Source organism: Amborella trichopoda, chromosome 2 (assembly GCF_054954075.1).
Source record: "Amborella trichopoda isolate Santa Cruz 75 chromosome 2, AtrichopodaSantaCruz75HAP2 v2.0, whole genome shotgun sequence".
In the NCBI taxonomy this organism is placed as follows: Eukaryota; Viridiplantae; Streptophyta; class Magnoliopsida; order Amborellales; family Amborellaceae; genus Amborella; species Amborella trichopoda.
This window is the reverse complement of record NC_142337.1, coordinates 48,860,797-48,885,000: the sequence shown is the minus strand read 5'-3', so window position 1 is coordinate 48,885,000 and position 24,204 is coordinate 48,860,797. Positions and strand designations below refer to the sequence as shown.

Genomic DNA, 24,204 nt, shown 5'->3' with positions numbered 1-24,204 from the left:
GGAGGGTCTCATAGGATCATTACTCATACATACATACATACATACATACATGCAGTCATTGTAATATAATGAAATCATAGTTCTAGAAAATCATGTATGTGGAATTTATACGACCTAATGTGTTCACGCACATTCTTTTCATCCCAATAATCAATTTAAAAATAAATAATATATATATGGGATAATCTAAAGTTCACAACCCTTCAAATTGCAATGGTTCAAGATAGAGAGAGTTGTGAATGTTAGATTTATTAACTTTGTGGTCTATTTTTTAAAAATGTTACTTTGGTAGGGAAATTTTGTAAATATTACTACAAGACAAATGGTACTTTTGTCATCTCCATAAAGAGTAAAATTGAAATTTTAACTAAAGAACAAGGGCACTCTACAAATAAAGTTTTAGGATACTAACTTCCAAAATGCTATTATATTTTTGTAAAAATTTCAAAATTTTCATTGCTTAATGGTAAAGTTACTTATTTAAATAATTTTTGAATAAAAAAATGATTGTTTTGGTAAATACACCTATCACAACCCCTTTAACCTTTGTATTTTGAGGGATTGTTAACTCTAGACAAATCCCATATTATATATATATATATATATATATATATATATATATATATATATATATATATATATATATATATATATATATATATATATATATATGAAAAGTCTTCCCAACTCCTATAAGATAAAATAAATAGTGATTTTTCCTACCCTCATTACCGTCCAAATTTCATCGCGTGGTCACGATTATCCAATAGTATTTTATTTTTAATTTTTTTTTACAAATTAGAATGACCTGAAATTTGGAAAATTTGTATATATTACTGAGGTGTATCTAATAAAAATATAAAAACAATTATCCATGAAAAATAATTTATTCAAAATACCCCCAAAACGTTTCAGGGGTATTTTGGTCAATGTTTTTCATGCAAAAATTTTTTTTTATATTTTTCAAAGTTTATCCTATTTTTGATGAATACAAATTAAAAATTTTAAGTCATTTTGATTTATAATAAAAAATAAAAAATAAAACACTACTGGACAATCATGACCACGTGACGAACTTTGGACAGTGACGGGAGTAGCAAAATCACTGTTCATTTTCGCTTATATGCGTTACGTAGTATTATATATATATATATATATATATATATATATATATATATATATATATATATATATATATATATATATATAAAAGATGGGATTAGCCCACTAGCTCATATGAATATATGAGCCTAACGGCCCATATTGAATCTGGACCGATATGACGATCACGGATGTCCAATAGTACTTGAATTTTAGTTTTTCTTTTCTAAATATGCAAATCACTTAAAATTTTAGTTGTATGTTCTTCTCATCAAGGCGCACTTAATAAAAATATATCAAAAAAAATTATTCGCGAAAACAAATGACCAAAATACCCCTCAAAACGTTTCAGCGATATTTTGGTCAATTTATTTCATTTAAAATATTATTTTTATATTTTTCAAAGATTCACCTATTTTTGATAAACACACGCCTAAAATTTCAAGTGATTTGAATTTGTAGAAAAAAAACTAAAACACTACCGGACATCTGTGATCGTCAAATTGGCCCAGAATCAATCTGGGATATTGGGCTCATATGTTCATATGAGCTAGTGGGCTAATCCCATATTTTCATATATATATATATATATATATATATAATAATAATAATAATGAAACCATATTTCTAAAAAATCATTTTTGTGGAATTTGTATGACCTAATGTGTTCATGCACATTCTCTTCATCCTAATAATCAATTTAAAAATAAATAAAGTTGTATTTGCACCTAGATATTGTCAAAATGAGTTCCCTTAAACAATAGATCTAGACTATTGATATAGTGAATCTCTCTCTCTCTCTCTCTCTCTCTCTCTTTTGCTCTCTCTCATCTTCTAAATGTCTAAACATAAAATGCATAACTAGACATTCCCAAAATCATTGAAACAAAAATGAAAATGCATTTTAACCTCTTAGATTTATTCGAATAACTAAGAAAAAGGTTTTTATACTATGGAATGGATAGAGCGGTCATCTTCATTTTCATTCTCTCATTAGCCATGAGATTAATTCATCAATCTGTCCTAAGATGGAAAAGGTTTTCTTTGACCTTTTTCTTTTTATGAGTAATGCTCAAGCTAGGGCTTTAGAAGAACAATTAGCTAAGGAAGAGTAAAATGATATCTCGTGGTTTCTTTCAATGGGGTATATTTATTTGTGTTTCCTAGTACTTACCTAAGTTACCAATGTGTTTAGAGCCTTAATGCTACTTTGAATTTACTATTATGATGAAAATATCCATGATTAGAGATTCTATCTTACTTGATGGAGTAAATTATTAGAGATAAGCTCTTTGTTTGTTTTCTGTATTAGTTTCTAGGGAAATATGAATAGAATTATAAACCACCTTTAAATTATCAGTATATCTCCTATTCTCAAAGCATTTTTACCCTTAATTGTCATAAGGCAAGTGTCATGACCCCGCCCCCTACCGTCCTACTGTACTTGCCAGAGGGCAACAGGGTGCGAGGCTGAGACCAAAAGTAGCGAATACCATTCAGGTGGGAGTGCGCTCAACGCCTTATGAAAAAAGAATCAAAGCAAGCTACGAAAGAAAAACAAAACTCCAATCACACAATCACAAACTAAAACTAGACAACCAAGCTCCAGACTGCATATACATATATACAAAAGAGGTCCAAAAGTATTACAGATATGTCCAAGGCTTCAATGGCCCAAATACAATTACATGACTTCAAAATAAACAAGAACTATATGGCCACTGCCAACCAAAACATGCAATTGAAAATAAAAGACATCCACAAAAGCACGAGACTCCAACCCCCAGCCGCGATCACCACACCGCCCATCCTCCACCTGCAGCTATTGCTCTACATAGAAGAAGCCCAGTAAATAGATCAAGTTGTCATGCCATCCTGCCTATGAACATTCTCTTATAACAATACTCAAGGTGTTATGCAATGCTTATAAAACATGAGCCATGTTCCAAAATCGTCCCTACCTGTGTGTAGTCTATAAATCAAAGTAAAGCAATGACAATTCAGATCAATCATATATGATACAGAGCAGAGGTCAAGTTAGTCATTCAACCTTACAAACCTTAATAGAATCAATGTATTTAAGCAAGTAACAACAATCTACAACTTACTTACTCCTTAGTTTCCCCTACTCCTGAAGTAGAAGCCATATCCATCAAGCCAAGTCAATCTCATTGCTTAAGACTTCTACCATCACTCAGGAGAGAAAATAATGACAAATGGATGACCCATTTCGTAATGCTTTCACACATACACACAGTCCTCAGCACGCTTTAGGGCTTTTGCTAAGCGGTGACCTTCCAAGACATGACCTTCTCCTTACTCCCTTATGGCGAGAGAGCGTTACACTACCAAAGGATGACCCAATGCGTAGTGCCCACATAGGTCTTGCGAGGGGGGGGGGGGGGGGGGGGGGGCGACCCTTCCAACACATACTCATCCTAACTCTCGTCCTATCATAGGGAGTCATGGTAAATATCTCGACTGCGGGCACAATGGCTGACCACTTAGGTCATATCACATAGAACTTATCACATAGCTCTTATCATATAGTACTTATCGTATAAAACTTATCACATAGCTGACCGTGCAGGTCTTATCACATGGCACTTATCACATAACGCTTAGTTTTTCTCCAAATCCTACACACATATCACTATAGAATATGTATTATAATCATTTACATGTATCATAACAGAGCATGTCTTACTACATCCTCCCATATCATCACAGAGCTTACCTCATTATCATGTATTCATGACACAACAGAGCATGTCATACTATCATGCGCACATTTCTCATTAGCAACACATTTCCATGCTCATATAAAACATCAGCGTGTCATGCATAAAATCATATTATCATGCTTAGTAGTTTGAAAGACATTATCATGTCGTATCATGTATATAAATCGACCGCCAGGCTCATTAGCTCAAAAGATATCATCATACCACTTTTCTGGTTTTGCTACAGTGAACAGGGTCCCCCTTTAGAGGCGTGTCATGGGATTCTAAAATAATTTGGACTTGGGACTACTTTTATAACAATATAGACTCATTAAAGCACAACTTTAACGAAGGGAATGACCCTTAAATATTGGCCTAAAGCTTGCCAAACTATTGATAATCTTGCCTTTCACAACAAAAAATACAGGATGATATCTTAATAGAAAATCGAACATAGCTTTCAAACCACAGAGAATCTCATCATGACAATTTTCAAAATATATTCATACATCTTTCATTTAGAAGTAGTTTGAGTTCATTCTGACATATTTTGGTCAGTGAACAATGCCACACAAAACATGTAATAGTTTTTAAAAATTTAAGTAGAAAATCCAATGTGGCTTCCTTATAGAAAAATGGACATAACTTTTGAATCATAGATAATTTGATCATACTTCCAAAGCTATTTTCAAAATAGATTCATACATATTTAATTTAAAAGTGGTTTGAGCTCATTCTGACGTATTTTGTTTAGTGAACAATGTCATACTGGGTTCCTAGAAATTCATTTCACACTTATGGCATACTTTATAAAATGATTGATAATTTGCAAACCAAAAGAGGTATTCACATGAGGTCTTTTCCATCTTCAAATATATTCAAAGGGGCACTTTCCCACTTAATTTCACGATCAACAAAAACATTTTTGCTGCTCAAACAATTACACAAAAAGGAGTCACGGTTCTGAAAAAAACAGAGCACGTACAACAAGAATTCATATTTCACAATCACATCCCTATTCACAGTTACATCCATATTCATGCCTGAAATTTCATACTTTGATAAGCTAATTAAACAAAAGCATGAAACATGGAACTAGATCCACTTACAGCATTAAATGAATCTCTCAGGTGATCTATACAGGCTTCCCTTCAAAGGCCAAGCTCTAATGGGTTCAAGCTCAAAGCTCTAAGTTGGAGAGAGGGAGGACGTGGGTGAGAGAGAAAGAAAAATTTTATGGAGGCATGAGAAGGTGGGGCTTAAATAAGCAAAAGAAGGGGGCGGCAACATGCAGCTAACACTTGGCACACATGGGACATGGAAGTGCCACATGGTGTCCAAGAAACATGCAAGCAATCATGAGAGAGAGAAAAAGTTCCCTTGGACTATCGCGCGCTCAGTAGTGTCATACGCGTGCAGTAGCTCACACGGCGGTGTCGTGCACGGCGGCAACGCACATGGCTGTATCGCACATGGTGGCAACGCACATGGTAGCATCGCGCACGGCGGCAACACACATGGCAGCGTCGCGCACTGCAGCTTTTGTGCGCCAGATCACCCGTGCCGACAACTCGACGGTGCACCATCAAATACCGGAAAAGTCCGGGTCCTTATAACAGGTTTTTGCGCATTTATCTCTCTTTCTTTATACATTCACCTTGATACCATGTCTATTTAATTTTCTTATAGGTAGGTTGTTTACGCATTTATCTCTGTTTCTTTATACGTTCACCTTGATACCATGTCTATGTGTTATGTATTCTTCTCCATAATTTGACATCCATCTTTTTACTTATCTTTGTTCCAAATGTAAGGGAGAGTGGCTTTATTTATCAATGATGTTCTCTGTTTTTTTACAGGACACGACTGATATAGATATTAGAAATATATGGGAGAGTAACATGGTTGATATAGATATTAAAATATATGGGCGAGTAGTTAAAAAGAGTTTTCCATGGTCATTGCTATAGGAGCAAGTTCCACCACATTGCACTCGATACATAATTCATTGGTTTCTTACACAATTATGAGTATTCAGCCCCATCAATGACATACTACAACACCATTAAAGTCAATGTAGACCGACTGAAGCTCATCCAAGTGGGTCTTACTTTTTTTGATGATTTGGAGTGCCAACCAACAAAACGAAGATGGTCTTACTTTTTTGATGATTCAGGGCGCCTACCAACAAAGGAAGATAAAAATAAATTTATGTGATTTCAACCGACCTCCAATTCATATGCTGTACATTCTATAGAGCTCCTACGACACATGGGTATAGACTCTGAGAAAAATTACGATGAACATGTACATTCTCAATCTTTGGCAATGAGCCTAAAATTCAATGGGTCACATTTCATGGTTCACGGTTCATATCCTAAATCATTAGGCTTTTGAGTTATAGGAATCCCATGATACATTGCCAAAATTTCTCAAGGTCGTTAATGAAATATTTCCTGCGTTTTATGATTCCAAGCACATGACTTAAGGCCATGAGATATTTCGTTTTTTTTATGATGCCAAGCACATGACTTATGGCCATTTGATAGAGAAAGTAATACGAGTCTTGCCAAACTTGTTAAGGCCATGGGGTAGAAAATGTTAGTATCGCACACCAAACAGGCTTTGATAATGTGGTTAAACTGAAGATGTTTGTCGAGTTGAAGAAGCATAGCACAGACATTTATAGTGGGGAGTGCAAGTATGTGTTATACAAGTTGGAATTGCTAGAGCAACATTTACGTAAGTCAGTCTCTACTCTCTCTTCCGTTCTCTTTCTCTTCCATATAACCATTTTCATCTCCCTCTTTCTCGCTTGGTTTCCCATGCATTTGACTCCTCACTGTCCCTATCCTACTCGCTGTATCTATTAAGTATGTAAGAATGGGGCTTTCGCTCAACGATTTTGTGAGAAAACACATTTGCAATGAATGTCTACATTATGTTACATAGCCTATTTGAATATTCATGTGTAGTTATATTTGATAATGAATGGAATGTGTATCTCGAGAATACCCTTTTGTAATGTGATCTATTAAGTGAAATAAAAACAGTTGGACAAGGTAAAATACATAGCCCCTAAGGATCATGTGATAGAGCACATTTGTGTACATAACCTTAAATTTATGTATATGGTTATGCTTGCCAATGAATAGAGTGTATAATGTTTATAACATTTTGCAATGTGATGTATCGAGTGAAATAAAAGAGTTGATCCTGATAGAAGATATAGAAAATGATTGTAGTAAAATATTGTAATGAAAGTTAACGTGATGTAATGCTTTAACCAGTCAAGCTGTTTATATTGACTTGAGACTCAGCATGACCAGGAAGTCCCTTGAAGCCCTGGCCTTATTTTCCAGGACTTTAACTAGTTTTATCTTGTTTTATTAATCCCATTTTCACTCATTAGGGTAAAACCCAATCTAATACTATCTACAGCTTCCCAAAGTTTTGGGATGTAACATCTTAACCCTTGCGATCATCCTCCCAAAAAATAAAAAGAAAAAAAACTCCAACGCAGTCTGTATAATCACCATCATCATAGCCTTTTTCCAACTATTTGGGTCGACTATATGAAGTGTAATCCACTACTCTGCTATATCAAGGGTCATTTCTCAAGGAGGCCATAAGTCCCCATATCTTTTCTCACTATTTCCAACCATTTCTATATGGACATACCCCTTGCCCTTTTGTAAACTTCTACTTGAACCAACTCACACTTCCATCTGCACTGCACATGTCTAGCGTACCTAAGTCTACATTATCTCATCTTATCGCTTATAGGAGCCACAACTACATTCTCCTAAATGTATTCATTTCAAATTTCATCCCATACTGTCTTGCCACTCATCCATATCAAAATCGTCATGTCACTTATACTCATCTTATAAGTATGCTATTTCTTGACAACCCAACAATCTATCCCACAAAGCAAAGCTAATTTCAAAGTTGTCCTATTGAACTTTTTCTTCAGCCTTCAAATTCATTGGTGTGCGGCGATCATCTAAAAGTCTGGTTGTACATCTCAACTTCACCTATCTAGCTATAATTCTATGTGTGGTATCTTCCTCAATTTCTCCATTCTCTTGGATTATTGACCCAAGATATCAAAGTGTACTCTTTTTTTAATTGGTTGTCAATCTTAACTACTTCCTCGTATTTACTCCTATTGTTATCAAACTTGTATTCTATACTCTTTGTCTTAGTCTGACTAATTTTAAAACTTTTAGATTCTTGAACATCTCTAAAGTTCTAACTTTGTATTGACATTGCTTTGAGTCTCATCGATCAAAACTATATCATTTGCAAACAACATACACCATAATACCTCATCTTATAAGTGCCTAGTTAAGTCATTCATGACTAAGTTAAAAAGCTATAGATTCAAAGCTAATCCCTGATGTAGACCTATTGTCACTAAAAACTCACTCGTCTCTCTAGTAGTTGTTCGTAAACTAGTTAGCATTCCTTCATATATATCTCTCCTCAAATAAATATAGAATCTGGAGACTCCTTTCTTTTTCAATATCCACTACATTAAATCTCGAGGTACTCTATCATAAGCTTTATCTAGGTCAATAAGGACCATGTGTTGGTCTTTTCTAAGCTTCTCAATCAGTTGCTTTAGTAGGAAAATAACCTCAATTATTAACCTCCCATGCATTTCTAGACCACTATCCGGCAATGCAGTCTATATATGCCTAGAAAAATAACGTCCTACGATTGAAAATAGATGGTGCAATTTTTGGATGGTCTTGTTTAAGTGTATAAGAACTCAATATCTAAAATACTTCTCAGATAAATCTCAAAATTCTATATTAAAAACAATGCTTCTAATTAGCTATTTCATATCACGGAGTAAGTTTACAAGTTGAATGACTTTATGATCCTATTGTTGGTATAAAGTATAAACAATAAAAAATTCCCCAGCGATATATATGAAAATGTGTGATCGACTATAATCGTTATGGTATATACAACCTAGTACCTACTGTGATATTGTAACTTAACATTCTAGATTCGAATTCCACACCTAAACTAAATAAAGAAGGACAAGTATATAGAGATCCTTTTATATTTGGCACAAGGATGCTACAATCACTCTTATCCGTCAGATTTAAATAGAGTGGTTGTAAATGTGTTATTGGCTAGACTCAAAGTACAAAAACCTTTTCTTGAACTTCGTGACATACCCCAAAGCCTAAGCTATCCAATTTGACATCTAATGGCTAAAAGTAATTGTGACCTCTTTGTAACAAAGATAAATGGTCTACAATCCCATAAAAGAAAAGGATAAATATAAAGCATGTCCTTGAGTTCACATGTTGTACTCTCTCGATATTAAACTGAGAAAGAAATATAACCGATTACACCTAAATATCAACTATTTTAAAACATGTATTCTTCGATATTAAACTCAGAAGGAAAATTTTCAAGCTACACCTAAAATATCAACTTTTGCAAAACATGTGCTTATTCTTTTCGATAGTAATGTTGAAAGGAAATTTAAAACTACAACTACAATATCAAATATTTTAAAGGAAAAATTATATTCGGACGCCAAAACAAAAGGGAATATACAAAACGATCCTTATTTTCCCAAAAATTATGTGGAAGATCGGTCCGATGTTAACAACATACATGTTTTTATTTATTTTTTTAGTTTTTTTGAAGGTAGGGTTGTGTTCAGTGTTTAAGGGCATTTTGGGATGCGTTTGAGGTCTGCATTATCGGACTGCCCTAAAATTGGTAGTTCGATGTTAAAGACACTAGACAAGTCTGGAAATTCCTTGTCTAGTATGTGGTTTGAGGTCTAGGACCTCGGACCGGTGTCATTGTAACCTAAGAGCAGAGCGGTCCGAGGTTTTGGATCTTTGGCCAATTTCATTGTTGTCTAAGGCCTAAGTTGCAAGCAGTCCAATAATCAGGACATCAGACCAGTCCCAAAATTCCCTAAAACACTGGACAGAACCTTATGTTCGAGAATGAAATAAAATCGGTCAGATGGCAACATCATACCGAGGGACAAACTCGAAAAATTGAAAAAACCACAGGACGATTGACCCTCTGCATAATTTTTGGGCTATATAAATCTTTATGTATTTTCACGTTTGTTGTGTGTCCATACATAGTTTTTTCTATTTTAAAACATGATTATTTGATCTTGGATGATATGTTTCAAAAGAAATCAAAAGATAGCAGTGAAATGTTGAATAGATCTTCTCTCTTGTATGTTTTCATAATTTTTTTAAAATTTTATGATTTTTGTGTAGTATACTAAATTGTTTGGTCAAAGGCGATCCAAGTGCTCCACATAACAATTATAACAAGGTAAATCAATGACCATTCAAAAAGTTTTAAAATTAACAAGTCTCCAAGTTTGGTGGATGAAACAAAGTGGTAGTGTGATCCACATGACTAACTAGCCATACGTTTTGCATGTGTAATCATGTGCTTTTAGCATAATAATAGTATAGAATAATATGTGTCTGTTGCAACAAGTCCCGTTTTCATTAGTTTTTTATTATAAAGGACTTTTAGGCATCTCTCTACACAAATTTTGGTTAGTAAACTAGAATGCTTGTCGTACATTGGAAGAAAAGAATATGTTGAGGACGTGGCGGAGCCACATCTGGAGCCATGGCTAAAACCAGGGGTTTTAGATGACAAGGCGGCGCTTCTCGATCTGAGGCGGCTCCGACCTTTGTGCTATGCCCTTTCCCACCAAAACCATCGCCTCCCTCTCTCTTCTTCAAATTCCCATTTCTGCTGCTGCTTCTTCTTTGAACTTTGTTATCTTTGAACGAGACATGTTTGGTGTTTCAAGTAGGAGCTGTCCGGCAATTGAAATACCGGACAACAATGGGAACTTAGGAAAAAAGGATCCCCTGTCCGGTGTTTGCATCGCCACACAGGGGGTATCTTAGGAAAAAGAAAAAATGTCGTGAGAGGGGTTGGTGCTCATAATTTCAGGCAAATGATACCCCATTTAGTAATTGACCCCCCCCTCCTAGTGTCCATAGTAATTTGCTCTAAAAAAAACAAGTATCTATCACTCCATCCACAGGCCTTAAACCAATATGACTTAATCTTCACGGGAGGGGGGATGGTGCTCGTAATTTTGGGGAAATGACACCCCATTTAGTAATTGATTCAACCCCCATGTGTGCGTACGTAATTTGCTTAAAAAAAACAAGTATATATCACTACACCCACATGCCTTAAACCAATATGACCTAATCTTTGAAACGTGCAAGCAAATGGACTAAAGGACTCTTAGGCAAGGCGCCGATATCATGACATGCATAAATAGTACGTCTTCCGAGTCTTAAAAGTAACAGCCGCAAGCCTCAATCTTGATACTTGGAGAGGATGTGAGGCCATTACATCTGAATTGAAATGAAGATCAACTGCCTACAAAAACCTCATCTAGTAGTAATGGAAGATGAGAAGAAGGAAACATGATACATGATCAGCCAAAGTGGAACTCAGCTTTATTGATAACAGTAATACATTGGTCATAGAAGCACACACTCAAAAACTTCCAGCAACACACAGCCACTGACCGATGAAGAGTGCGCTACAGTTGAGATTGGGATTGAGTCCTTCGAAAAAAGGTTGGGTTATGTTGAATTGTTGAGTGACCTCAAAGCACGTGTCACCTTGAATCACTCCATAAACAGAAAAGCAGTCCGGTATCTTTGTAGCTAGGGCCTCAAATCCTGTAACAAGTTTTTGAAATCCAAAGAGACGTTAGTTTCAAATAAGTTTAAGCGGGTTTTCAATAGTGAATTGGAGTGTTTGAGATCTTCATTGCTGTAATCTCTCTCTCAGCCAAAGAAGAACCAAAATAAAGATATGTATTTATCGTATAGTCTCCGAAAAAAAATATGTTACATGTATACCTTTAAAGGATCTGGCATTTGCAATTGAGACGGCGAGAAGAACAGTGAGAATGAAAATTGAATGCAAAAGCACTGCACCATTTGGGACTGCCTTTTCCATTCTTACTTCCTTCTACCAACACATCACCTCTTCTGTCTGTGTTCTCTTCTCTAAATCAATGCTTTTTATAGTAGACAATGGTTCTTGCTGCACATGGCCTATATGCCGGCTTCACCAATGTTAAAACTTAAAAACACTCATTTGAAGCCAAATGTAAATTATTTAATTAGAATTGATACTAAGCAATCTGTCATTGACGGATTATTCGACACAGAATCTATTGTTTGTCTCCATTCAAATGAGGCATTGTATGATCCTTTATGATCTGTTCCTATCCTATCAAAGTTTTGTCTTACCATCTAAGGGTCATTATCATTATGTTCCGGATCATATACTCAAGGACGGCTGTAGCCTGGCTTCAAAATTAAAATAATTAGCCTCATTACGTTCTCAAGCAAGCATTAATATAAATTCCAGCTTCATACTTTTAATTTATTTTTATATAATTATTTATTATCTCATATGTATTTTTTTTTTTTTTTACATTTAATTTTATTTGTTAAGTTTCAGTTATTTTTTTATTTCTTTCTAACATATGTTAGAATTTTCAGAATATTGCAGAGAACTCTATTAAATTGATTAATAAAAAATATACAAGACTATGTATAAATATACGTCCAATAGCAGTTAATGATAAGAGAAAATTACATAAATATCCGTTATACTTTGCGTTATTATGGATATACCAAACAGTCACTTATTACATGTATGTCTGTTTTTGACCTTTTATAACACAATTTTTTAAAAAAGACCACTTTACCCTTTTTTGGATATTCAACATCCAAATTTGAGGGTTTTTTGGATGTTCAACATCCGAAAATATGCCAAAAGTGTAACGTTAAATTTCTTATTTTCGGGTGATGAACATCCGAATTTAAAGGGTTTTCGGATGTTCAACATCCGAAAATAGCCGATAGTCATACAACTGTTCATCTTCTCTGTTCTCTGCATTTTGCTCTTTGGTTCTCTGCTCTGTGAGTGCATATTTGATCTGTGAGTGCGTGAGTGTGCCTATTTGCTCTATCTTTGGTAAAGAAAAGTAGATAGTTCACAGATTCGGATTTTTAATAGTGTACATCTTTGACAACATTTCTTGGATTTTGAAGCCATTTCACAGAGTGAAGGTATGTGGGTTGATTTTTTAGGTTTAGATTGCCACCTGATTTTTGGTTAGGGTTTATACTCAAGCATAGTAGTTCATTCTTGTGAATTTGATTTAGATTGAATTAATTTGTGGCTCCATTTTGATTGTATCAGATTTTTAAAATTTGGGGGTTTTGAGAACTTGGAGTTTTGTGGTTTCACTAGAACTCTAAATTTTTAAAATTTGGGGGTTTATAATCTTAGATAGTTTTAAGTACATATTTGTAATAGATTTAGTGATATCTTAGTAAAGGTTTGATTTTGTTGTTGATAGATTGAGTAGCTTAACAATGAAATTTGTATGTGATTTATGATTCAAGTACATATTTACTTTGAACATTTTGCAAAATAACTAGTGAGTAGATTTATTTGAATTATGATTGATGATTTATGATTCAAGTAACAATGACTAGATTTTGCAAATGTTTTCGTGTCTAGATTTATGATTGAAGTACATATTTACTTTGAACATTGTATGTAACTTTTTATTCAAGGACATATTGACTTTGAACATGTTGCCAAGTAATTCGTGAGTAGATTTTTTTTATTTATGATTTATGATTCAAGTAAGAATGACTAGATTTTGCAAAGTAATTCGTGACTAGATTTATGATTCAAGTACATATTTACTTGAACATTTGAGCATTGTATGTCCTTTATGTGAATTATATTTTGGATAGAATAATTCATGACTAGATTTATTTGAGAGCTCATTTGATTTGTGACTTAGCATTGTTTCATTGATTCTTTAATGCAAATGCATTATGAGTTATTGTTGTCTCGATATTAATTCCATTGTATTATCATGTTCTTTTGATATAGTAGTATCAGGTTATGGTCTATAATACTAGGTCTATAACACTAGGCTTAATAACACTAAGTTCTTTTGATATTGTGGTACCGGTTTGTTTAAGCCCATAACACCAGGTTATGGTCTAAAATTAATCAATTTTTCGATTTAATAATACCATGTCATTATTGTTTTTTTGTTCTCTAGTTAAGTTTTACATATGTAACCTTATGATTAACATGGTGACCATATAGTGTTTCAGTGAATATGAATCATGTACATCCTGATGGAGGATACCTAGGAGGTCCTCAAGACCCTAGTTTGCTTCAACTTCATCCAGAACATGCATCATATTTCATATGGGAAGGACATGTATATGCATATATTTATCTGCCCTTTCTATTAGTTTGTTATTTTTCAATAAATTGTAGTCAGGTTCAAACATCATAGGAGAAGTACATATATATTGGGACTAATCTGTTGTCTATTTGTTGTATTCCAAGAGAAACAAGAAATTAGAATTGATGAGAAGACTTATCAATTAAACGAATGGCATCTAACAGACGAGCAAGTTGAATTAGTAAGCACGTCTGGGGTGGGTGCACTATCTATTATTCGGTCAGGCCAAATTGATCATCCTTTGGTCTCAGCCAATGTGGAGAGGTGGCATTCTGAGACCAAAACATTCCATTACAACATTCATATTGGTGAGATGACACCAACATTATTTGATGTGTATGAGATATTATGACTGGCTATGGATGGCGAGCCAGTTACATGTCATCCTATCAGTGACCTACGACAATATATAAAATACAATTTGGGTATAGTCCCTGATGGCAACCTGACAGTCTTGAGGCATACATGGTCGAAGGCCAATTTTAGGGAATCGCCACCTGATGTAACCCCTGTTGAAGTTGTTAGATATAGTCGAGCATATCTACTCTTCCTCGTAAGCCTCACTATTTTCACTTATGCATCAGTTTCAACAGTGCCAACAAAATACTTACAATTCTTTGAAGATATTGAGGAAGTCGGCAAATATGCTTGGGGTGCTGTAGCCCTTACATTTCTCTATCGCTCCATTGGAAAGACTTGTACTTTCAAGCGAAGACATTTTAGTGGTTCAACCAGTCTTATACAAGTAAATTATTTTGTATATGTATAAGCATAATAGTTTAGACTGCTTTCCTAAAATATTTATTACTTATCATATCTTACTATTTTGCAGTGCTGGTCGTATGAGCATATTATGCATATGAGGCCCATACCGCATAGTATCTCTCCAAATATGCCTAGGGCAAAAAGATGGGGGCCACCGAAGAATTATTATGGCAATCCACATAACCTAATGCCTCCCATTAGACAAGAATTTGTTAACCTCCAACCTAATGAGGTTAGTGCGTAATTTGATATTGATTACTTTCAAATATATTTGAGTATTTGCAATGTTTTTTATTGATTGATTGGATATCATATAACAGATAACATGGAATCCCTATTTCAAGCCTGATGAGGTCATATTAGATGATAGGCAGCAGGCATATCAAACAGCAATTTGCATAACGACACTCATATTTGATGATATTGCTGAGCCGTACATGCCAGATCGTGTACACCTGTAATTTGGAGCTAAACAGGTTATTCCAAGAAATCCCTTGGCTGTTGGTAAGAGGTCTAGCAAACAAGGTAGACAACGAGATTGGTGAACTGTGAATGCACACAAAATTCAGCACTAGTTGGTTCGCATGACTGCATGACGCTTGATATTGAAAAAGATATTGCCAATGGGTTGCCCTTAGAGGAGTACAAGGCCTGGTACAACCTACTGTCTCATCCTATAATATATAATGTCACTAACCCACCCAATGACTTATTGCAACCTCATAACCAGGAAGAAGAAGATGTAGTTTCTGCTCATGAACCACAATAAAATGAGACCTCGAGGTTATGAGGACCAGTTTGTATGTTTATATTGACCTACAAACTATTTTAGTCTTGTTCTTAGCTATTAGTTCCATGAAATTGTTTTAAATATATTAATTACCTATCTAGTGTTTATGTTAGTGCAGTTCGGGCATCTACAATCATGTTAGCAGAGGCACTTACACTTAGACAGAAGTGGTATTATGAAGTGTATAATTGTGTTAACAATGTGTTAGAAACGTTGTCTAAGTTTGTGCCTGCGGATATGGGTGATATAGAAGCCAGGATGGAAAATTTATAACGTGAATATAATGATGAAGGTGTACCTGACGAGGCCAAACCTGATATAGTGGGTGAAAGTAGTCGGGCTGTATAAGATCTAGCTCCATCCACACAACCTGCAGTTGAGGAAAGCAGAAGATATAGCACATGAAAGAAACAGTATCAGCCCAAGAGAAGGCAACCAATGTAATGGGCTTTTGACCTTTGTAATGTATTGGAACAATTGACCCACCCAATGTAATATATTTTGATCGTTGTAATGTATTGGTCATTTTGACCCACCCAATTCGTTGAATGAATTTTGTCAAGTCTTTCTTACTTGTTTTTCTAGTACTGCAAGCAATTGCTCATAAAGTCATGATAGTGGGTTTCAATGGATTTGAATGATTCATTTCCATCGATACAAGGGCACATTCACTTTAACCATTAGATTCACTTTAATGGGTTTGAATGGTTGCTCATATTCACTTTAATGGGTTTGAATGCAAGGTTTGAATGCAATTTGCTAAAAAAACAATTCTTTTCTAGCTTCTTCTAAAAGCTGAGGATTGATATCTTCATTATTTTTGTGTGAGGCATTTGTCGGATTGAAAGGTAGTGCAAAAAAACTCAGGGCTTTTCCATAGTGGATGATTGCATATTTTCAAAAAATCAGTATAACATTTTCGGATGTTGGACATCCGAAAATGTCACTGCGAAATTCAACAACTTACTGGAATTTCGCAGTCACATTTTCGGATGTTGAACATCTGAAAATCGCACATTTTCGGATGTCCGACATTCGAAAATGATTTCAAACAAAATGTGATATTTTCGGATGTCCAACATCTGAAAATGTCACTGCGAAAATCCAACAACTTACTGGAATTTCGAAATGACTTTTTTGGATGTTAAACATCCGTAAAATTTCACATTTTTGGATGTCTAACATCATCCGGATGTTAGACATCTGAAAAATTCACTGCGAAATTTCAGTAACTTCCTGAATTTTTGCAGTGACATTTTCGAAAGTTGGACATCCAAAAATGCCATATTTTTGGATTTTCAACATCCGAGAATGTGACATTTGGCGCTTTCTAATATGTGATTGATATTGAAACATGTTGATAGATATATGCTTATGTAATTATGTTCTTTGTGTTCTAACTTTAAGTCAAATTTTCTTCTGTAAACTGTTCAATGCTACTGTTCAATTCTATGGTAAAACAGACTGGTTACTTTATGGTATTAAATTATGCTTTCTGGAAACTGGTCGAGATGATCAATTTGAAGATTTTTTACAACACAGAATTCCAATCGCACTAACACCAAGTACAACAACACAATATTGAGAACACTGAATTCACTCTATTCATAAATTCATGAAATTGATAATTTGATACAGAAACACAATATTGACATTACGTAATTCACTCTATCGGTTCTCTGCATGTCCTCTTATTATGACCCACTGCGCCGAATTGTTTTTACTTCAAAGGCCAGGTAATGGTTGTTCGGTCTCGGATATTCTTCGTTGCTTTTTTGGCCTACAGGGAAACCGTGTAGTCCTTGATGGCAACATTGTCCAATTGAATATACCTGTCAACTCAATATCATCTGGGACAAGCCCAAAGGGAGTTTCAAAGGCCCTTTTAAAGTATTTCGCTGTAAAATACTGAAGGTAGTACATAGTCGGATCCAAATGCATATGGTTAATAGCCACAATGGCATGAGCACATGGAATGGCACTGGGTTGTCATTTTCTACAGTTATACGTCCAATGCGTTAAATCGACAACATATTTCTTCCTAAGATAGTGGATCTCAAAATACGTGTCCATGGTGGAAATAACTGTGTGCAAAAATCGAGCCTTCATCTTCCGTAAGTCGAGTAATTCTTGGGCTTTTGGTACTAACATGCAACTCCAAGTATTACCTAACTCCCTCTTCTCTTCAAACCTAGTCATCAACTGTACCCTTATTTCTTCACACATTGTAATGATCGGCTTCTCTCGAGCAGATAAAAGCTAAGCAATGAAATACTAGGCTATGTTAGAGGTGAGATGACTGTATCTAGACCTTGAAAAATATGTATTTGCCCAAAATTTGGGAGGGATATTCTTAATCCACTCATATGATTCTGGGTTGGTATATTGTATATCAAACATTACTTTTTCAAACGCACCAATGGTCGCTTTACGGGCAGCCTTCCAAAACTGCATCAGCAATACTTTCGTATTTGAGGACTTCTTCATAAAGCCCTTGAAGTTCTCTCTCATATGTCGCATGCAAAATGATGGAAAACAAGTGGGAAATGTTTTCTTTATTGCTACTGACAGGCTTTTCTGTCGATCTGATATAATTGTTAAGGCATACAAATTAGGATACGTATTCAATAGCTCACTCAATGTACTTAAGAACCAATACCAACCATGGTAGTTCTCCTTCTCGACCACTGCAAATGCTAATGGGAAGAGCCCATTATTTGCATCTAGAACGATAACGCACAATAATATGCCTTGATACTTTCCTTTTAAGAATGTCTCGTCAATACCAATTAGTGGCTTGCATCTATTAAGAAAACCCATAATGCATAGACGATAAGCAATAAATAGTCGTTTGACCTTCATTTATGTGGATGCGAACTTCGGTTTCTGAGTTGATTCTTTGGATCTTCTTCATATACAAGGGGAGGTCATGGTATTATTGTTCATGGGATCCATCTATCATCTCACTAGCAACCTTTTTTTGCCGCCAAGCTTGCATGTAGGAAGCCTGACACCGTGATCGCGTTGGACATCCTTTACGATCTCTTTTGCTCTAATTTTTGGTTGGTCAATAAGGCGGCCTTTAATCGATTTTGCCAACAATCACTACAAGCTAGTGGCTGATAGACCCTCCCCAATGGACCACTACATGTGTGCTCCTTAACCATAGACTTCACTTTAAATTATTTGGTACTGCCAACTCGTAAGCACCGCACTTTCCATGTGCATCCCTGTACCTTACAACTTGCTCACACCTGTCCCAATTCACTTTTATCAAACTTCAAAACAAATTTATTGTGGATTGCAAAATCAACTAGATGATGCCAGCATTCACTGACATAAAACTGCCTAACATTCAGCTGAACCTAGTTACCAACTCCTCTACATGGACTCTCTAGTGGTTCAATATCCTTCATATCACGCTCTGGTACAAGCTCAGTGTCGGGTGCCACTGGAATGTTTTGATCTTCATCGGGTAAAGGGTTATGCCGACTGTTGACAAAAGATAATGTAAGATGTAATATCAATTTCTATACATAAAAGATAAAAAAAAAGTAATTTACAGATGAAAAAGTAAATTGTAGATATACTTATTCCTTGAAGATGGGCCATCAACAAGAGATTCTGATACTAGCTCCATTGTAGCGGCAAAATGTACAACAACTATCGAATATTCCCATCCCAACGTAAAAGATACATTTATATCATCACTTACATCAATCAAATCAGGCCCACTAGATACACTTGTATTGTGGTACATAATAGCTAATTTGTTTGGATCACACTTGGTTAAATTATGAAAAAGACTTTTTAGTTCCTCCAAGGAACTGTTTCCATTGTACTTCGTGACCTTCAATTTTTTTCCTTTTATAAATAACACGTCCATCATCTGCATTAGTCTCAAATGACCCCCCATATTGGAATACCAGTTGCACTCCCTCGGTAGCCATTGTCAATGCTATTGTATTAAATGAATACCAAAATTTGTGTTAAAAAAAATCAATACAATAAAGAAGACAAAAAATTGGGATATTTATAACTACTTTAGGATTCATAAAATGTGAGTATTACATAATAGATTGAAATAGTGTACTACTAAAAATATGACTAGTAAACAATAAATAAATAAATAAAATCAAATAAACACAAAATAAACAACAAATATTAATACAAACAAACAAGTTGAACAATATTTAGCCAAAACAAGGAATACAATGGATCAACATAATACAAACAACAAATAATTATACAAACAAACAACTTCAAAAATATTTAACAAATTTTATTTATTAATCACCAATAATACTAATAAGAAAATATAATATTGTATTAATTGTGATAAAATAAACATAAAGTAATCAACAGTGTAAGGCAAGAGGAAGAACGACACCAATCACGACCAAATAGCGAGTCAATCTGTTTAACTTTGTGGGGGAACAGTAAAGGGGGTTTGATGCGCGAAAGATACTGTATTTTTTTCGTTTTCCCCAAACTTATTAACAAAAAAAAAAAAAAAAACTTTTTGCTAATAAGCGGGAAAATTTGGCTCAAAAAGTTTCGGTTGTTGAACAATCGAATTCAACATATTTTCGGTTGTTTAACAACCGAAAATGAAAATGCGAAAGTTTAACAGTTGAGCAATTTTCGGATTTTGAATTTCCGAAAACCCCTTAAATTCAGATGTTCATCACTCGAAAATACGAAATTTAACGTTACACTTTCGGCATATTTTCGGATGTTGAACATCCGAAAAACCCTCCAATTCAGATGTTGAACATTCGAAAAAGGATAAACTTGTCTTTTTTAAAAATTACTTTATAAAAGGTAAAAAACAGATATACATGTAATAATGGAAACTATTTGTACATCCGTAATAATGCAAAGTATAACGGATATTTATGTAATTTTCTTTAAAGATAAATACTGATGGTTATGGATGACACAACCTAATCTTAGCAAGAGATATGTATCCATACAAATGCATATCCATACTAATATGTATCAGTATGATACATATTCTAATCTTATCAAGAGATATGTATACATACATATGCATATTCATACTGATATGTATCAGTACATATCCATATATATACGTTAATAACTTCCCTCAAACTCAAGATGCTTTGACACAAAGCATATGGAGTTTAAACAATTACTTGCATAATCAAACGAGTTGGATCTTTAGGTTTTCAGGTTCATAGGGTGATCGATAGAAGCAATGGTCTCCATTATCAAATTGCTTAAACAACAACCAAATATTGCTTGAACAACAAGCACATAAAAGCGGCCGACCTCAGGAACAGACGACCTTTGGAACATCCAGGATCGAGTAACGAAAAAGTCAATCAACAACAGACAAACAAGCCTTTAGAACATCTGGGATCGAGTAAAGAAAAACTCGACTAATAGACAGGATCGAATAACGAAAAACATGATCATCAAACAGGATCGAGTAACGGAAAACACGATCATCAAACATGATAGAGTAACGAAAAAGTATATCATCCAATAGGATTGAGTAACAAAAAACTCAATCATTAAACATGATTGAGAAAGAAAAGACTCCAACATCCAAAAGGATTGAGTAATGTAAAACTCAATCAGGATTGAGAAATTCGATCATGAAACATGAGGCACTTGGAAGAGCCAACAGAAGCTAGTAGCGGATCAACAAAAATAGTTGAAACTTTAGATTCGGAGTAAAAAATAGTAAGATCCAAAACAGATCAAAGAGTCGAAACATGACTCGGAAGAGAGATTGATCAGAAGCAACACAACAATCATGGTTTACCTTTTATAAAATAGTAAAGAACCTAGCAGTGCACTTGGTCAAGGTGCACTTTTTGCATGTGTAGAATGAAAGAAAGGATGCCCAACAAAAGAAGGAATTTACCCAAATAAAGAGGCTTCCATCTATCAAATGAAGGCATGCTTTTTGAAATAATAAGAGTTTTTGGAATAATAAGAAACATAGAGGTGCACTTTTTTCCCAACAAAAGTGCCCAACAAAGAACGAAGTAGGGATAAAGAGGATGGCCAAACGTAAGAAAGAGGTTTTCAAAAGTTGCAGGGTGCTTACAGGGCACCGATCGCCATCCATTCTTGCCTCATCTCCCGCCTTGGAGCCTCTGATTCGTCGGCCGTGGCTTGAACATAGTGCAAATAAGGCTCATCTTTAACACAAAACCAGAAGGCGAAAAGGGCAATTTGGCCACTAGATTCCCCTCAAAGAGAGAATTCAATCGCTCAAAAACCATGATAAGAAGCAAAGCCCCAATCCCATCAAACTTAAACTTAGAGAGAGAAATGTCACTACTCGATACAAATCGCGTAGCCGCACCCGTGAGATGAGGTTGTAAATCTTATCGATGACAGCAAACTGCTTGAGCACGAGTGACCTGAGCTTTAATTCCTCAACGCAACACTGCTTTAGCTGCTATGCCAAAAGATTTTCCACAGATAAAAATGCTTTTGTGCCACAAGGAGCTGATGTGTTCAACATAGCACGTATCAGCAAATTGGGAAGAAAGTGATAAATTGCATTTTCTCTCTCTAGGAGATAATTTCTTGATGCAAACTATGCTACAAACTGTGAAGTAAGGGAAGCAAAGGAGTATGGGCAGGTGAAGCAAATTGACAGGTGAAGGACTGTGCAGTAAAGGTTTTGTTGAAGGATCATAAACAAAACTATGATTTGAGCTCGCACCTCACGGCAACCTCACAGCAACCTCACGGCAACCTCAAATCTAAGCTCGCACCTCATATATGAGATTGAGGAGCCTATGGCTCTGATACTATGTTTAGAATTTTCAAAATATTGTAGAGAACTTTATTAAATTGATTAATTAAGAATATACATGACTTCATATATATCTACGGCTAGTAACATTTAAAGATATATACTAATGGTTATGGATAGACACCACCTAATCTTATCAAGAGATATGTATCCATACAGATGCATATCCATACTGATATGTATCAATATGATAAATATCCTAATATTATCAAGAGATATGTATCCATACAGATGCATATCCATACTGAAATGTATCAGTATATATCCATATCCATATCCATATGTTAACAACATAGACAGCTATTTTGTTGACAAAAGAGTGTTTGACTAAAATTCCTATTTTGGTATGCGTTCATTTTTTACTTATAGGATTCCATTCTTTTTATAATATATTTTCTATTGAGAACTATAGGACCCTCACACATGTCGATAGCATGAGACCCCAGTTTGCAAGCATTAGATCTCAATGAGCTGTCGAGTTAATACCAATGTTACCTAGTGATCTTGTCAACCTGTATTGCACAAAAATCAAAAACCTCTTAAGTTCTAATTCTATCACGTCTCTCTCTCTCTCTCTCTCTCTCTCTCTCTCTCTCTCTCTCTCTGCATCATATGAAGCCGCCATGTTTCTTGCTTTCTTCGAGCATGGCCTGGAACCAATACTTATCTCTCTCTCTCTCTGTCCGAGTACTCTCTATGAGTGCCAAAAATTTTTACATCACTAGATTAATGAGATGCTCTTTTCTCTATGATCAGTGAGTACATGGGAATCTCTCTCTCTCTCTCTTTGACTGCCTGAAAATCAATATCTGATTCTCCCTCTTATTTTATACTAAATCTCTCTCTCTCTTGACAACACTTTTTTGACTTCTCAAGACTTGCTCAATTAGGCCAATTGAATTGCTTCCGGCCCAATGTCTGGTTAATCATTTGGGTTCAATTTTTCCAATACTAATCTCAAATGATATCATTTACAATCTCTTTCTATGATGTTGGCAAAAATCAATACAAATTTATGTAGATTTTTACATCATTGATTGTGAAATGCCATTCTATGGAACCAGTGTTTTCTCTTTCAAATTTGAATTGTAAAAATATAAAAAATGGCTTCTTAGGTAGCGATGATACCCCTTCCTATGCTTTTCAAAAAGTTCATTTCCTTTGCCCTTCATATGAATTCAATAGCTCATACCCCTTCCTATGCTTTTCGAAAAGTTCGTTTCCTTTGCCCGTCACATGAATTCAATAGCTCATAGCTGCTTGCTCCCCCTGCTTTACACACCATAGATTTTCACAGTTATTAATACCATAGATCCTAAACCTCGGATGAAGACCAAGAGGGAGCAATAACCCAATTCTCATGAAGTAATAATGAAGACATGTACGACAACCCCAACAAGGAGCAAATGCAAGAAAGAGGAGGAAGTCGATGGGTCGATTAGCAGAATAACTATTGGTGGTATAAGACTCAGTGGCAAGGTACACAATCTTTAAAATTTTTCTATTGTATTAAAACTCAAGGGTTTAAATACATGAATATCTCAATATAAAACCATCATACATAAAATCTAACCTACATGCTTGATTTATACAAATTTTAATAATAAAAATTTAACCCTAATAGGTCCGTTACAAATCCCTTACTCAAAACTACAATTAAACTCAATACAATTCTCAATACAAT

The 24,204-nt window shown here is 34.9% G+C and overlaps 1 long non-coding RNA gene across 1 annotated transcript; it reads right to left on the bottom strand.

The window, feature by feature from the left end:
* Window positions 1-2,839: 2,839 nt before the first annotated feature.
* Window positions 2,840-23,812, bottom strand: LOC148783262 (uncharacterized). Its single transcript, XR_016050645.1, has 5 exons — window positions 23,649-23,812; window positions 16,017-16,088; window positions 11,732-11,929; window positions 11,393-11,548; window positions 2,840-2,931 (listed from the first exon to the last, which is right to left on the bottom strand). It is a non-coding gene; the product is annotated as an uncharacterized LOC148783262 (long non-coding RNA).
* Window positions 23,813-24,204: the final 392 nt, after the last annotated feature.